This window comes from Vulpes vulpes, chromosome 1, assembly GCF_048418805.1.
Source record: "Vulpes vulpes isolate BD-2025 chromosome 1, VulVul3, whole genome shotgun sequence".
Taxonomy (NCBI): domain Eukaryota; kingdom Metazoa; phylum Chordata; class Mammalia; order Carnivora; family Canidae; genus Vulpes; species Vulpes vulpes.
Window position 1 is genome coordinate 196,918,033 of NC_132780.1, and position 18,122 is coordinate 196,936,154.

The window sequence follows — 18,122 nt, forward strand, 5'->3', positions numbered from 1 at the left end:
AGGACAGAGGTCTGAGGCCTGCCCCAGGGCCGCGTGACCGAAGGTCATCAGTGTGTTGGCTGGACGGAGCAAGACGGCCCGCGGTTCGGGCCTGGGGGAGACGCTGGTGACCACCTACAAGGGCTGACGGGCTGGGGATCGGTAGTGGCGGGAAAGGATCTGTTTCTGCCACACTTAGACTGAACTGGTACTGGAGACACTGAGGACAAATGCCCTACGGAGAGGAGGTAGAAACGGAAATGAAGTTGCAGCGTGGGCAGGGGAGAGAGCAGACACGAGGGATGTGCGAAACGGAAGGGGCTGTTTGCACAGGCTGCACCTGGGGCAGGGCCTCACAGCCCGGGGCCGGGAAGAGGCACTCGGGGGTCCACAGACCGCCCAGGTAGAGAACTGTATTTGCGTTTTGGTGTACGTGTGCCCACGTTTTTCTTGATGGAGGATTTCCCTAGCTTTCACCCGGCCCTCTAAAAGGCCCCCCAATAAAAGGAGAGAAAATGAGCGAAGTGTCAGTGAGAGTGACAAACCATGAGAGACCCCTAACTCTGGGAAACGAACAAGGGGTAGTGGAAGGGGGGGTGGTTGGGGTGACTGGGTGACGGGCACTGAGGGGGGCACTTGGTGGGATGAGCACTGGGTGTTCTGCTATATGTTGGCAAATTCAACTCCAATAAAAAAATAATAATAAAATAAAAGGCCCCCAACAGTGGTTTCCTTGGTACTAAGATCCTTGACAGTGGATGGAAAATTTCTCCATCTGTTTGATGAATCTACCATGTCAGAGCACATTAAGGGGAAGGTGTTAAAATTGCATTTATCACCAAATTTAAGAACCAAGGAAGAGTCACTCTCCTATCTTACCACAATTAAGGTACATTATAAAACTCCAGAGACTACTGACACTGGCAAACATATTTAAGGATTTTAATTTTTTAAAAATATTTAATTTATTTATTCATGAGAGACACAGAGACAGAGAGAGAGACAGAGAGAGTCAGAGATAGGCAGAGGGAGAAGCAGGCTCCCTGCAGGGATGCGGGACTGGATCCTAGGACCCCGGGGTCACGCCCTGAACTGAAGACAGATTCTCAACCACTGAGCCACCCAGGCGTCCCGAAATATTTTAAATTAAAAATGTTAAAAGTGGGATCCCTGGGTGGCGCAGCGGTTTGGCGCCTGCCTTTGGCCTAGGGCGCGATCCTGGAGACCTGGGATCGAATCCCACATCGGGCTCCCGGTGCATGGAGCCTGCTTCTGCCTCTGCCTCTCTCTCTCTCTCTCTCTCTCTGTTACTATCATAAATAAATAAAAATTAAAAAAAAATGTTAAAAGTATATTTAGAATTTTGCAAGTGCAGGTTCCTTGCAAAAGGTTTGCTATGTATGGTATTTTAATATAAAAAAGTACCTGGATCTGTTAATATTCACAGCTAGATTCAAAGGCCTGCCAAAAACAGTTGTTGAAACTACTTTAACAGTCATGACCCTTTTTCCCCCAAAAGGATGTTATCAAGTACACTGTGCAGTAGTGACTATAAATACATGACATGCCTGTTACTATAAATAAATACTGCACATTCTCCCAACCCATTTAATTACCATTCACCCAAAGCAGTGCAATTAAGAAACTGTTGAATTCTGAAAATGGGAAAAGCCCTCCTGTCTCTCTTAGGTAGTTTTACCATCCTAACAATAGACTTAACGAAGCCTTTTAAAACAAGGACGAATTACATTAAAATGACCAGGGCATGTAAAAATTCATTACATAGGTCCGTCCTGCTGTCTGATGGATTAAATGCCTCATCACACCCTAGAGAGAAGTAAGAACAAAGGATAAAGAAAAAAATCAACTTTCTGAGTGAACATCTTATGCCTGAGATTTAATCAGGCCCCGTAAATCACTCAGGACTTCACTCTATACCCAAAGTGCAACGGAGATATGCTCGGTATCAGATAGATTATGAAATGGCCCCAGGAGTGCTGCATGGCTTCTTGAGTACAAACTGACATTACAGTCCACATCTTGATGATGCTAAACAACAACCATGCAGGTTGATATAGCTTTTTCCCTTGAGAAGTGATAAGAGCTACAAAAACAAAGTCCACTCCCCAGGGAACTGTCTGGGACTGTTAGCACCCATTACCCTTAAGTGCCCTCAGAGATAGTGCCAATTGATAGTTTTGTTACATTTATTTCTAAGTGTTTTATGTTCTTCTGTTACTCTTATATAAAGAATTGTTTCTTCAGCTTCATTTTCTACCTATTAGCTAATATATAAAAATACAATTGATTTCCATATATTGACCTTATATCCTATGACTTCACTGAATTCATTTATTAGCTCTTTCTAGAAGTAGTTTTATACATTCCTTAGGATTTGTCTATATAAACAGCCATGCCACCTGCAAGTAAAGAGAACTGTACTTCTTCCCATCCAGCCTGTATGCCCTTCATTTCTTGTTCTTGTTCTAGTCCCTTTCTTAAAGGGCTACAACAGCTTGTTTCACCAGCAAGGAACCTCCTACCACTGCATTCCAGTTGGCCTGGTGGTTTTTTTGACCTTTGTAGGGCCAAGAAGACTATGCCATGGGCAACTGTGGTCTTTGGAGAAATATTCTGATCCCTTCAAGCTATCCACAAAAGACAGGGAGCCTGATTCAGAGCCTCAAACTTGAAGGAACAAAAATTCATAGTTGATTTCCTATAGTTTAATTACGTGTACCTCTCAAGATGCTGACATGTTAAAAGAAGAAAGAAAGAAAGGAAGGAAGGAAGACCCAAAGGAATTACAGAATTTTTGGACTTTTGAGCCAGAAGGGTCCTTAGCAATTAAACTTCTCCTCTTATAACAAAGTGAGGCTCAGCATGTCCAGTGACTTGTACAAAGGCAGCTGGAGGCAGAGGGAGAGTCTGCTATTCTAAACAGGACATGACCGGGGAGTGCACAGACCTGGATTCTAGACGTGGGTAGGTCAGGAATGTACTCCTGTCTTCAGACTGTAAGGCTAAGAGTCTAGGGGAGATCTCAGATACTCTGAGTACTGGTCCAAGTAGATGGGATGACTTGGGCGCTGTGAATATGGGCATCTTTTTTTGGACCTTTGCTAAACTAGAGCAAGATAACATTTTCCAGCACCTAGCCAAGCTGTAGCTGGCTATTACTCTTAAGAAATGAGTTTTCAGGGTGTCTGGTTGGCTCAGTTGATAGAGCATGTGACTCTTGATCTCATGGTCCTGAGTTCATGCCCTACACTGGGGTATAGGGATTACTTAAATAAATTTTTACTTAAAAATAAAATCTTTAAAAAAGAAAAAAGAAATGAGTTTTCCTCTCCCTGCCTGAATAAACTTATCCTGAAATAAGTTAAAAACCAGGATTTCATTGAGCATCTCTGACCCTGTTTACACCAACTGCTGAACATGATCATCTTCTATCATCACAAAGCTTGTTTAACATTGTAGGGCTCACACACAGCCCCTGGGGATCCTGCTAAATCTTCTCTTATATATTAATTGTATTTGTCTTCTTAGAAGAACTTGGCAGGGCCATAAAATCACCAGCCTGTTTAGCAAGCATATAACATATTCTCTCCTTACTAGCCAAGGGGTGTTAATAAAGATGTCCTCAAATAAGCAAGCATATTTATGTCAATCCAATATAGATATATATTTGAACAGCTGAAATTCTCCAACATTTAGGAAGTCTAGTTCTTCAAATTTCCCCTCCTTCCACATAATGCCAAACATTCTTACTCACCAATCACTTCTCTAAAATAACCATCAGTTGTCACTGCTAAAACAGAAGTCCCAAGAGGCCAAAAGTGTTTGCTAACATCAGAGTGGGCCCCAACTGGACAAAATAGAAACCAGATAATAAGAGAGCACCACTCATGGTTGTTGGGTGTGTACCGGGCAAGGCTGGTTTCACAAGAGAAGGGGAAACTGCAGAGGGTAGGAACCACCATACCAGCTACTTGGACTGGGGGCGGGATGCTTGGGAATATGACCTCATTTGACTAGCAACAACTCTCTGGGTGTAGATATAACATCTTCAGCTCCTGAGGAAGCCAGTTAAGTAGCTTACCTAATGTCAAACAGCTGGTTGATGGTAGAGTGGCAATTTGAATCCAGATTGATCTCTCTTAAGTCCAGCCTTTTAATTAATTCTATTATAAAAGTAATATAACCACATTAACAAACATGGAGGCAAAAATCCCTATAATCTCATAACCCAAATACAACTGTTAGCATTTGGTATAGTTTTTGTAGGCTTTCACTATGCATGCATTATGCTTTGCAAAATTATGCTCATAGTCCACAATTTGGTATCCTGCTTTTTTCCACTTAGCAAAACCAAATATTTGTCTAACTCGTTTAGCAATTTTTCTAATCATTTTATTTTTTTAGGATTTTATTTATTTATTCATGAGAAACACAGAGAGAAAGGCAGAGAGAGACAAAGGCAGAGAGAGGAGAAGCAGGCTCCCTGCAGGGAACCTGATGTGGGACTCGATCCCAGGACTCCAGGATCATGCCCTGGGCCAAAGGCAGATGCTCAACCACTGAGCCACCCAGGCATCCCTTTCTAATCATTTTAATTAATATATTATATTCCATGAGTAGACACGTCATAGTTTACATAATGAGACCTCAAACTGTGGAATGGTGATGTTCTTTTCAGTTTTGGGGGCAAAGCATGGTGTTATTTTGAGTATACCATGCTGCCTTCCCAAATATGTATTGTCACCGTCGAAAGCTTCAAATAGACAATACCAATCAACAGGTGATTAAAAAAAAAAAACTATGATTAAAATATTTTGAAAATGCCACTATCCCTGAGCTCTTAGGCCTAGAGTCAAATAAATCTGATGAATGCTATTAATGAAGGGTGACCCAAAAATAACAAGTTAAAAAAGGCTGTACTTCTGAGACTCCAGACAACATGTGCTGTGAATGGGTTAGTGCTCTACTTTCAGTTTCCTAGGAATGCCAACCAAAGAAGTCATCCTTCCTAAAATCTAGATGTGGAGGAATGGAAAATCCTTTGGAAAAAAAAATCTTATCAGCTTTATGTGTCGGAGTGGTTGAAACTTACAAATGAGGTCAACATGCTCACCCAGGACCGTGTCCTATTTCATAATTAATTTACCATTTTTCTCAGGTTTAGTGACTGAGCAACAGGGGAGTAGCTCTGAGTTTTTAAGCAAATAATCCTATGATGTAAAAGAGACAGCAATATCCAACCCTGTGTGACTTCACTGAATTTATAAAGTATAAAACATGGCTGTCAGGAAAATCTCCTACATTGGGAGGAGAGTAACATCCAAAATATTTGTAGGCCTCCGTGTGTGTTTTGAAAACTTTGGTAGAATCCATGCCACCATCAGTGTGATGTGGGAGGAGCACACTTCTATGTCTGGAAGCATCTTTCTGCTCTCCAGAGGGAGCACTAGTGATTCCTCCTCCTCAGGAAGAGCAGAGTAAAAAAGGGGGAACTGGGGAATTCAGTCCTACTGAGATGGAATATGCCTCTTAATGACACCTTGACCACAGTCCATGCAAGATAACCTTTCACCCTACCCATAGTGCCTATTTAAAACCCTTACCTTTTTCTTCATATCCCCACTCTCTATACCCTACACTTTGATGGCGGAGTTATACTTCATCAGACTCTAATGATATCCTTTTTCTTCTTCAATGTTTAGACAATCCTGCACTTCGGACTTCCCTTTCTCTTAAAAGGTAATAGGTTTACTCATGGGAAGATCAAATGGAATGTCCAAACATAACCACTTTGGAAAACAATTTGGTATTATCCAGTAAAGTTGAAGATGCACATACTCTAAGACCCCAACATTCTTAGGCACCTGTCCTAGAGAAATTGTTTACAGCGGGATGCACATATAAGAAAGTTCACAGCAGCACTGTTTAAAATAGCCCAAAATTGGAAATGACCCAAATGTCTGTTGAGAAAAGACTGGATAAATAAACTGTAGTATGTTCCCACAATTCAAAACCGTAGAGCAGTGGAGATAAGTGAATTTCATGTATGTCATTTCATGCATCAACAAGGATGAATCTTAAAAAAAAAGACTGAAAAAAAGCAAATGATACAAGAATACTATATGGATATTAGTATTTTTGTCTGCCCAAGGCAAACAAACTTAATAGATTACACAGAAAAGCCATAGGGACACACACACAGGCAAGCCAGGAAATGACAAACAAAATTCAGTAGAGGTGCCGGGAGAGAGGAGTATGGCCAGGAACACATAAGGACTCCCAAAGTACTGTTGGTATTCCAGTTCTTATGTCGCAGGATGGGTACAAGGGTCTTACTCCCTTTTCCCTCCACTCCCCTTTCTGCGTATGCATATATGTATATAACTGACACAGACAGACACTTCCGTGTGTGTGTGTGTGTGTGTGTGTGTGTGTGTGTGTGTATTCCTTTGTAGACATCATCATTATCATCATGATTTTCCATGTCACTGCAAGCTCTGGATCTGACTCCCTAGCGCCTCCTTCCAGGCATTCTGACCCTTGTGGAGCCCTCAGCTCAGAACTCTGTCCTTAGACTTGAGTGTTTACTCTGTCCAGCTCCCTCCTCCAATCAAATACGACGACCACTGCAGACCCAACGACCACTGCAGACCCAACGTGGCATCCTTTATTTGTTCCACAGACTCACGTGGAGCATTCATTCAGGCCACCATTGATGGGGAGGTAAACTCTGTGGTGATGTCTCATTCAGAGGTAACTGAACTGCCAACTGTACTGCAAGGGGACCTGAAATGCCACCCAGAGTGCAATGGCTGTTTGCTACATTTACCAAATTGCTGCAAGTAGCAGTGCTGGCCTCCATCTCCCAACCTGACCCAACCACCCAACACAAGCTTGTCAAGCTTGCTCCACTGCATTACCCCTACCCACCTGACTGCCCCAAACCACTCTTCTTTTCTTCCTACAAAATAATCTTAATTCCATCCCTCTCTCAGACACCCAGGCTTCCAACCTTTATATGATTCTTCATCTTTTTTGCTTCTTTTAAGGGTAAGCTCTGAGATTATTTTTCTACTCTAACCTTAGACACCCTCAAAAGTCCCTGATTTGGTATCATAGCCATAATTTAGACAAAATAAGAATTCTTACTGAATTTGTTCCAGTTCAGTAATGTTTATTCTAAAAGCTTTTCCTATTTTCTACTTAAAAATTAAAATTGATAGGTTATTTCAAAAGCAAATGAATTTGGCAAAGTTGTTTTACACTGTTTTTTCCTATTTAGCAGACTACTTGTAGAAAAAAAATACACAAACTGTACCACTGACCTAAAGATAAGAGTTTAGGGAATTTGATTTTCTTGAAAAATGTTTCTTTTTTTTTTCTCTTATCAGAAGGTTTTATTTTTTTTCTTATAAATTTATTTTTTTATTGGTGTTCAATTTGACAACATAGAGAATAACACCCAGTGCTCATCCCGTCAAGTGCCCCCACCTCAGTGCCCGTCACTCAGTGACCACCACCCCTAGTTCGTTTCCCAGACTTAGAGGAGTCTTTCATGTTCTGTCTCCCTTTCTGATATTTCCCACTCATTTTTCTCCTTTCCCTATTGGTCTCATTCATTTGGGGAATATAAAAAATATTGAAAAATGTTTCATACCATCTTCATTGTGACATAAAATAGCACGTCTCCATTTTTGCTTTAATGGGCCAATTGTCATTTGACCATAGAAGACACACTAAGTGAAGAATGAATATGAAAAAAATTATGAAAAAAGTAAGGAAAGGTTTATGCAAAGAGGTGGTAAGATACTGCAAAGTAAACCCTACACTCAGCCTCTGAGGGGCACGATGTTGTTATAGTCAAGGGGCTGAGCTAAGTGCACAACTCAACAGAGAATGCCGAATTCAGCAATAAAGAGAGGAACTGAAGACGGGTCTGAACTACCAAGCCAGCAAAGGTGATTCCAAAGTGAGAGGTAATAACTTGACTCAGACCCAACTGTGGGGAAAAGAAACAGAAAAAAGGAGGACCTTTGGAGAAAAGCATCCTTCAATTTGGGTGAAGAGAGCTCTCAATGATCATGGAGCTGGAAGATATGTGATACAAAAGAAAACAAAACTCTGTCATTCACCATTCAAATTTGAGCAGATACACAACAATGGATGTTTATGGGTTAAAGCATCAGGTGAAATGGTGGCTGACTACATTTACATGCAAACAAGCCTATGGCAAGAAGTGATTTGGGCTCTTCCCCTAAGGAAATACAAAACAATTTCTAAATTCCAACAAAGAGCAAGTGCTTTTCATCATGCTCTATGGTATTTACCCGAGGGATCTGAAAACTTGTGTCTACATAAAACCCTCTACACAGATATTTATAGTGGCTTTATTTACAATTACCAAAATTTGGAAGCAACCAAAATGTTCTTCAGGAGGTGAGTGGATAAATAAACTGTGGTACATCTAGACAACGGAATATTATTCAGCGCTAAAAAGAAATGGGCTAATAAGCCATGAAAAGACATGAAGAAAACTTAAATGCATATAGCTAAGTGAAAGAAGCCAATCTGAAAAGGCCACCTAGCGTATGATTCCAAATACATGACATCTTGTAAAAGAACCATAGAGACAGTAAAAAAAAAAAAAAAAAAAAATTCAGTGGTTGCCAGAAGTTAGGGGTGAGGGAAGGATGGTCACGCAGCGCACAGAGGATCGTTAGGGCAGTGAAAATACCCTATATAATAGCATAATGGTGGACACACGTGGCTGTAGATTTACCCAAACCTGTAACGTGTACAACACCAAGAGTGAACACTAATGTAAACTGAGGATTTGGGGTGAGGACACTGCGTCAACATAGGCTCATCAGTTGTTACAACTGTACAACTCTGATGGGGATGCTGATAATGAGGGACACTGTGCATGTGTGGGGGCATGGGTATATGGGAAATCTCTGTACTTTCCCCTCAATTTTGATATGAACTGCTCTAAAAAATAAAGTCTATTAAAAAAAAAAAAACAACCTTTTAAAAAAACACCAAACTAAACAAGTGCTTTTTCCTGCCCTCATACATCTTGCTCTGTTGGCTCTGAAATTGTTTCTGAAGCTTTCTACTTTTGCCTTCAAAAACATTACGTGTTGTATTTACTACCTAGAAAACACGAAGCCTAATTATACTTTCCTCTAAGCCACTGTATAAATAGAATAATAAAAAAGTTACAAGATTGGCTAGTAGCCAGTATTTGTATTAATAAATATAACCAAATATGAGAAAATACAGTAAATATTATAGTAACTGTCAAATTTTTTTTGTTCTTCCAGTCATAGGTAATACATAAAAAAAAAGCGCTGACATTTTGCCAACGAGGCCTCTCCCACACCTAAAACTTCCCTGTGGATCACTGTGAGGACTTCCAAACTTTGTAAGTTTTATAAATTATTTCATTTTTAGTACCTATGGGCTGTTCAAACTTATAACCCCATTATCAAATTTACTTTTTTTTTTTTGCAGTAAGTATCACCTTGACACATAAGTCAAGCTCTCTGGTAAGGAAAAAAAAAAGTTTTTCCCCTTATTTGATAACTGTATGACGGGCAAAGTGGCGGTTACTTTGCTTTTTAAAACTACTGCTTCCAATACTACCAGTTTAGGGCTACTTTTCAGAATATTCTTCCAAAGATGAACAAAATCTGCCTCCCACCCACAAGCACAGGTTCTGTTTGTTTTAAATTACTGTGGCATTAAATCTTGATGAAGAGCAACAGAAAAAATAATGTCGTGGAAAGGAACCTTCTCTCCCCTTCCCATTCTTCCAGCCCAAGCATGGATCCGTTTCCTGTCACACTTGGAAGTTATCCAATCCTTGGCCAGTATTGCCCAAAGCAGGGGGAACAACCAACAGAAGTTGTGAACTGCTATTTGGGATCCTCCTGCATCATTTACCCTGTACCTTCCCTCAGACACTCACCACCGTTGCAATTCGTCATCTGACTATCTGTTTCCCCCACAGCCAACATCATATAGCTTTTCGGTGGCACAGCAGGACTTACTTAAGCCCCTGAGGCCCACACACTCTTTCCACTACATCATGCCGCCTCGTGATTGACCCTGAAACCATCTCACTTGGTCTTGGCAGGCTTATTTGGAAGGACTATGCAAATGAGTGAATTGTTTTGCCCCCCTTCTTCTGTTAACATAAATGATCCACACAGCATCTCACTTCCTTTCCTTCACTTTACACGCTGACTACATTTAGTAGTGGCACATTTCACAACTTAATGAACACTCCTACATCTTCTAAGAAATGGCCTTACGCACCCAACTGTAGGGTCTGCTTTTTATACACTACACGTAATCTGCAAAGAAGGATGTCTTTAGGAGAGGTGAACACTAGAAATGGAGATTAGGACTCTGCATCTGAATACTGGCTTCTAGTTCTGCTTTAAAAATCACCCACGGGCTAACACCCACAAGTATGTTACGGGAAGTGGGACTTAGGATTGAAACCCATGGGTGTCAGTGCAAACAACTGGGGACCTCTGGCCGCAAAGCAGCGAGTGACCAAACACGCTACCCACTCTCCCCTCCTGGGGCCCTGCCCTTATCTCATGCCCTTTCTGCAGGACTATCAGAGTTGTAGACACTGAGCTCCTAGATGTCAGCAAAGCATCTGACAGGTGCGCCAAGCGTAGCTGCCTGAGATGGGAAACCTTGGGCTAAGGGACAATTCAGTTTGAAGGCCTCAGAGGTGACTGAGCAACCATACCCAGGGGTGCCAACATCACAGAGGAGCAACACTGACCTGGAGGGAGGTCCTTGCACAGCAGGACTTTGTAGGTCATCCCTGGTGAGGTTTTCAGCAAGATGTGCTTAGAGATACCACAAAAAATTCACAACTGAGGGGACAGTCAATCAATCAGAGGAAAGAACAGAGATCTTAAAACATTTCAATGGGCTGCAGGGACTGTCACAACTGACCAAACCACCGGCAAAAAAGAATCCAAAGAATTCACGGGAATAAAACCCTACTTTTCATAGTAAGAAATCAACTGCCTATAGATAGGAGGGTGTCATCACCTGCCCTGCACCCTCCAATCTGCTCAACTGGGACAACACAACCCTGTTCACAAGTTCTGTCACGTGACCTTGACCCCAGGCTCTGAGCAGGGGAGGCTCCAGGCCACAGATTCACAGACGCACATCCGTGTTGTGACTCTGACTTCAGACTAGGGGCTTCCTTTGGGTCTCTGGACTCAAGCTCCCATCTTGGGCCCTCCCCTGCTTTGGGAGTTGACTCTAACTCATTCTTCGGGACTCAACTCTTTTCATCAGTTCCCTGGTTGGAGTCTTGTCCCTCCATACCAGTGTGCCTCCTATCTGCCCTTGGCCTGTTCAGCGGGACAATTCTGCTCCCAAATATCTGTCCAGCTAGACTGCCACCTACACAAGACTTTCTCCAGTTCTATGCCTCACCAAATTGTCCTAACTGCCTTCTGTTTGCCGTCTGCTGCTGGTACCATCCCTGTGAGCATACTCCAGCCCATGGATATATCTGTTCTCTGGATCTCTGTCTGGACTCTACTCTGGGTCCGAAGCTGATCCCATACTGCTACTGACAGAAACCCAGCTCTTCTTCCTGGCAGGGGCAAAGGGGAGAGGTCTAAAGCAATTCATATTTTAAAGTCTTAAGGATGTTTACTGAACCTGAGTTCATTGCGAGCTGAAAAGTGTGACAGGGTGGCTAAATGGAAGTGTGACCTTGGTTCCTCTAAGTGTAGCACGTAATGATGCAGAAAACATGTGCATCTCACAAGACCTAACAGTTCTAGGAGTAGAGTCCTTGCCCTACGCTGGGCACGCCATCTCAGAAGTATTGTTCATATCTCAGCGCTATGTTCTTAAAGAGACAATGACATAAAGGGAACACCTCTAGGGGGATGTAACCAGAACAGTAGAATGCCTGATATCGGGTAATGTAAGAATATTGATAAGAACAGGGCTGTTGGCCAAGGAAAGGGGGATTTGCAGGGTTGGGGTTCTCAGGTACTAAAGAACTGTCACATGAAGGATGAGGAGGAGACATATATGATGGAGGACAGCTTGGACTCACAAAGGGACACAGCAGAAGAGCTGGGCTGAGGCAGTAGGTGCTGATCCCATCTCCACTCTAGACTCGAGGGACCCTGCATCTCTGGCCTGAGTCTCCCCCCGAAGTCTGGGAGGCTACGGTTTCGAAGGCCCGTCCCTGCTCTCAGCGCCCATGATTCCTCATCCTTACAATCACTTCGATCTAAGGAAGATGATAGGCCTGGCCTTGCCTGTTCTGTGGCCTGGGAGGCCAGGTTGGTTCTTAGGACTCCCAAGGGCCCCCTTCTAGGAAAAAATTAAGCTCGCTGAAGTAATGTGTGAAACCAGTGGTCATAAGCTGTATGTTTCAGGAAATGAGAAATGTAGAAATTCTGAAAAGAGAAGGTGTGGGAGGCAGAAAAATGTCCACCCCCTCCCCAAGATGTTCACTTCCTAATCCTTGCAATCTGTGGCTGCCACCTCGTACGGAATGCAATGGTAGGGTATGACGAAGTTAAGGATCTTGGGAGGAAGAGCTCATCCTGGATTATCTGGTGGGTTCTGAAAGCCATCGCAGGCATCCTTAGGAGAGGGATGGTCAGGGGACACACAGAGGAGAAGAGAACTTGAAGGGAAAGGCAGAGGCTGGAGTGACACGGTCATAAATCAAAGTAATGCCTGTCGCCACCAGGAGCTGAAAGAGGTAAGCGACAGGTTTCCCCCAAAGCCTCTTGAGGGGACACACTCCCGACCTCCTGCTGTGAACTCTGACCCCCAAAACTGTGAGGGAAGAAATCTGTTGTTTGCAGCCTTCAAGTGTGTGGTCGCTTCCTATGGCGGCCGCAGCAAACTAACACGAAGGTTTTCTGCTTACACTTTTGGTGTTGCCCCCAAGTGGGCCGTGGTAACCCGTGTTAGGGGAAAAGCCTGAAATTTTGAGTATTTTGATGGTTGCATTCCCATACACACACGCCAGCCCAGAAGAAGCGCAGCTCTGCTTTGGAAAGTGTTTCGGGGCAGTGTCAAAAGTATCTTCGAAGCCATTCTTTACACTTATTTTACTAATAATCTCTCCTTCACAGGGGATTTCAGCAGACAATAAATCTATGCAAGGCAGACAACCGAGTGATTCCAACCTCTCCCCAGCAGGCCTGGCTGCAATAGAAGAAATTATGCGGCAATTGGGCTACAGAAGAAAGACTACCGAGTAGGTGGGAGCTTGTCTTGACTCTTCATTGTCAAGTGGGCTGCATTTCTCCCCGTTCTCTCCTGGCAGCATCCAGCTCTCTCCTTGCAGGATGATAAATGCTACAGAGATGAGGACAATGAGATCATCCTGAGCCCAGGAACAGGCCTCCCTGGACTCCCATTCCTGTAGAATGCCATCATGGGAAGTCACTCTCTTGCCGCCACTGTCACCCCCATGCGACCACCTGGTGGGACCATGTCAGATTCAAAGAGATGGTTCTTCTAAGTTTCTAATTTCTCTTTGATAAAAAACATCATTACTGGGATCCCTGGGTGGCGCAGCGGTTTGGCGCCTGCCTTTGGCCCAGGGCGCGATCCTGGAGACCCGGGATCGAATCCCACATCGGGCTCCCGGTGCATGGAGCCTGCTTCTCCCTCTGCCTGTGTCTCTGCCTCTCTCTCTCTCTCTCTGTGACTATCATAAATAAATAAATAAAAAAATTTAAAAAAAAAAAAAAAAACATCATTACTATTTTTAAACAAATAAGGGTGAAAGTCCCTTTAAATTCAGGGAAGAGAAAAGGGAAAGATGCGTATAAAACTACCAGTCAAACTGCACGAGGCTGATGATGGTTGTTCATTTGTCTTCTGCTCTTTTGAGCTTCAGTACAAGAGAATATCCACTGTTGAGTGGAAACAGAAGGGTATCCCAAGTTTAAGAGCTACTTTTGGTTCTTACCACTTCCTACATGTAAGTCCTTGGGCAAATCATTTCACTTCTGTTCAGCTTCATTTCCCTCATATGTAAAATACGGCAACTGAGTAAGATAACATGTGGCGTGGGACCGTGGTTAGCCCATAGGTGTTTGGTAATGTTTGAGGAACAAATGAATTATGTGTTCTTCATCCAAGACTAGACAATTCACCCCGATTTTTTTTCAACTTTTTCCTTGATCACAACATAAATTTTGTTATGTGTATTTCTTCCAATGGTCATCAACATCTGCCAGAGTTTATCATGTCTAGGAAGAGGGATCTTCTATTATCTTAGAAATTCGAATTGGCAGAGGGCATGTTTTCTCTTCCACGGCAGCAGGTTTATAATCCAGAGATTTATATGAAAGAAAGTTGGTCAGGCATTATGGGTGATATAGAACAACTGTTTTTGGTACAGGACTAAAACCGTTTGCTCTTCAACCTAAAACAGAGCTCTACGCAAGTTCCTCCCTCCCAAACACCAACCCCTCTCTCCTGTCCCTGTCCCCCACCACTACCCACCAAAACCATCCCCTTTCCCTGATCCCTAGGCACCAGGAAAGCAGGCTGTGGGAAGCCCAGCCTTTACTCGGTAAGAGGCTGGAGAATGAGACACAACTGGGCATCCCATAGGCCCCAGGGATGACAGCTCTAAGTGTGTGGATCAGAGAAGGCCTAAGGAGTAGCTAGTTCCATCTGGGGACCGACCAGGGCTGGTCCCCACACCACCTAGTGAGATTCCATTCAGAAGCAATGGCTTCTACAGAGGGCAAGGAGTTCTGCTTATGGGTGTTCTTCCCTCTTCTTCTTCACGCTTTCTACCTCCTTATGGCAACCAGCATACACAGTGAAACGCTACATCGCCTCCCCCCAGTACACACACACATTCTCACTAGAGACACATCCTCATGCCTTTGGACTCCCCATATAAGCACTGCTGACCTTGTGACCCCTGAAAATCCTATTCCTCTACTAAAGAAAAATCTTACATGAATTAATTTTTCCATCTCTCGTGCAGCTATGTAGGAATCACATACACATGGCTTTAAAGCTTGATTCCAGATGCAGTCTCAAACTGTGAGCCAATTGTATAGAACCACGTTTTCTTTCTTTTTACTTTTTCATTATTATTTTTTTCATTTTCTTTTTTTAATAAGAACTATTAACCCCACAATAAGAAACTAGGATATCATTATCATTTCTCTTGGGACTTATTAAAACAAAAGAAACATTGAAAAATGGAGCAACTTCTATATACATTCTACATTTATGGATGAACACATTTTAAGGAATTTGCTGGGATAAAGGAAACATTCTAAAGAATTCTATTTACTTTTCTTTTGAATGACAATTTTTATTTGGGGTGGCCTCTGTGTCTATCAAATAGACAGTATGTCTATCTGTGGCCATATTCGTGGCTTGAAGACAGCTTATCTAAACCCTGCAAACAGAACAGCAATACAGAGATTGTTGTTCTCACTGAAACTACAACAATGATGGGTCTCTCTCAAGACAACCGTCAAATACTTGCAATCATGCTAAATAGAGGCCATGCAGGATACATGAAAATCATGTAGGATACATGGAAATCAAACCTCACTCCTTAGCCCTCTGAAAGCCATTATGACCAAAGTAGTTATTATTTTAATCAAGTCCATTTAAATCATGATTTAAATTACCAAATAGGATAAATCAATTTAATCAGTTTTATTTTTCAAAAAGTACATTTTTTTGTCCTTCTGACCTAACCTGATTACATATTCTTTAAAATTCAGTTGAGTATGGGTTTTACTTTTGGAAGATACACTGTATATATTTAAATCAGTGATTTGTGTAAACCATACTCAGAAGTGTATCCCTTAATAATGCAAGAAGATTCTTTTGAGGAAAAAAAAAAAAACAGTATTAATGTCTCCCTTGTCCTCTTACTGCTCCTCCCTCTTCTATCCTTAGAGTTTCTTTGCTTTTGCATGGATTACTTCATTCTCAAGAAGTATCTATTCATCTGTCTGCTTGAAACTTGGTACTTTTGAAGAGGACGCCAAGGAGTGATTGTCTTATCTCCATATAATGCTATTAACTGGCATGGTTTCCATAGATAAAACCTATAGATGGAGAAGAAAAACATGATTTCTGGAGTACACAGTAAGATTTTTTTACTTTGCCACTTACCAAAGTGGCTCTCATGGACTCTAATTTGGTCATGTGCCAGTGGTCAACATTTTAGGAGGGCAATCTAGAAGCCAGGCACTAGGCTTAGCACACGTAAAGATTCAGATCTGACAAAGCTTACGGTTCAATAGGGAACACCGATACGAGATGGTTACTGCACAAATAACTATACAACAATGACGGCTTTGAAGAAGTGCGTGGTGGCAGGGCAACCCCATTCAGACGTCTTCTAGAAAGTAACTGCTTTTTTATTACTCCTAAAACCTTTTAAAAAGAGGTCACAGAAATATATTGTCTTGAATATTGTATCCATTGCAAGGTAAGCTAGGGTTATGAGAAAGAGAGGGCTCTAGACCCAGACAGATATAACCAGAATCCTTCCTTGATCTTGCTGTGGTGCCTCAAGCGACTCATGGTAAGGGCCATGGTTCCTTCACAAGATTGTTGTCTAGTGTGGCACACAGAAAGCACTCAGTATGTAGCATAATCTCAATAACCTACAAGGAATAATTAATAATTGGAACTTATTCTTTGACGTGTCGCGATAAGGCTAATTTTCCATTCATAGTTCTATCTTTATAAAAATGTCCAAATGACAGAGAAAGCTCAAAAATCCGTTCAGGAAAAAACACACCTTGACTTCTGTGATTTTTCTTCACTTGGGTTGGCCAGCAGGTATCCCTTAGTTACACAACGGAGGCACACTCTAGATTCTTCTCGGCAGGTATACAAACACAGGCGAAGACAATTTATACCTCTGTGCTCCACAGCCTTCTATCAGCATCAGAAAAAAATTCTGGAATTGGGGCTTTTGAATTAGAACTTTTAAAATGCTGAACTCCTCTAGGGCGGTTGAGCGTCTTCCAGGTCATTAATTACGTGACCGAGAGGGTGCAGCCGGAAGAGTCCCTTGCAGGCAGCTCAGGTTCACGCAGTCCAGGAAGCACCTCCTACCACACTTTCAGCTTCTCTTATTCTGAGTCCCCTCAGTACTTACAAAGCCCCAGCCCACATGACGGGTTGGTCACAGCTCCCTCCTTCACTAGGCACTCGCTGCCCACGGTGCGGTCCCGGGCGCGCCAACAACGGACAAGGCCGCACCTTCAAGGAACTCCCAACCTCTGCTGGGCCTTATTAAGCATCCTTCAGACTCGTGGCCAACAGCCCTTTACAACCTTCTTGGGATAAAGCCCAAGTCAGAAAACAAAGAAATACGTGTGGCTTCTGTGTTTTTTAAGTAAAAAAATGAAGGATTTTTACTTGAAACGGGGGATGGGACCGTGTTACGGATGAGAGAAATGGGGCTCTCACAGGAGAAAAGATGTGCCCAAGGTCGTAGGGCAAGTGAACAGCAGAGCTGAAGCAAGACGCTAATTCACTCGGCTCAGGGCTTTCCCACCCCGTTTGCTGAGGCCTCTTGTCTGCCTGGCATCGGGTTGTACTGAGAACACAATGAACAGACCCGCCTGCCCCATAGACTGGACCTCCCTCCCCCTCTCACGGTGGGAGGATTCACCTCGGGCCACGGCCTGGGCGGCACAAGGCAGGGCAAGCCCTGCAACCTGGAACAGCTCCAGGATTCCCAGAGCCGTCCCCCCGGCCCGCTCTTCTGCGCCACCCCGTCCTGAGGGGGCTCCTGGCACCCCAAGGCTCTCGCTGGCGGTGGGGCCCACGAGGGCCACAGTACCCAGCAAGGCCTTCGCTAGCCCCTGGCTTCCACAGCCAAAACTCTAGCAGCCAGGATTTCACGCCTCCGTCCAACCCAGGCCTGGTGAGAGCCTGAGTCACCTGCCGTTTGCACGGGCAGGAAAGGCTGTGACCTTTCTGCAGGCCATTCTGCAGGAGCCAGGGGTCGCCCCTAATCATTCCGGAATGAGCCTTCGGAGGGCACACTCCGCAGCGTGAAGGACGCTGACTGCATGCCGAGTGTGCCCCTA

At 43.3% G+C, this 18,122-nt stretch overlaps 1 protein-coding gene across 3 annotated transcripts in view; it reads right to left on the minus strand.

The window, feature by feature from the left end:
• The window catches only part of FYN (FYN proto-oncogene, Src family tyrosine kinase), a 211,425-nt gene that overhangs the window by 164,231 nt on the left and 29,072 nt on the right, over nt 1-18,122 (minus strand). The window lies entirely within an intron of this gene.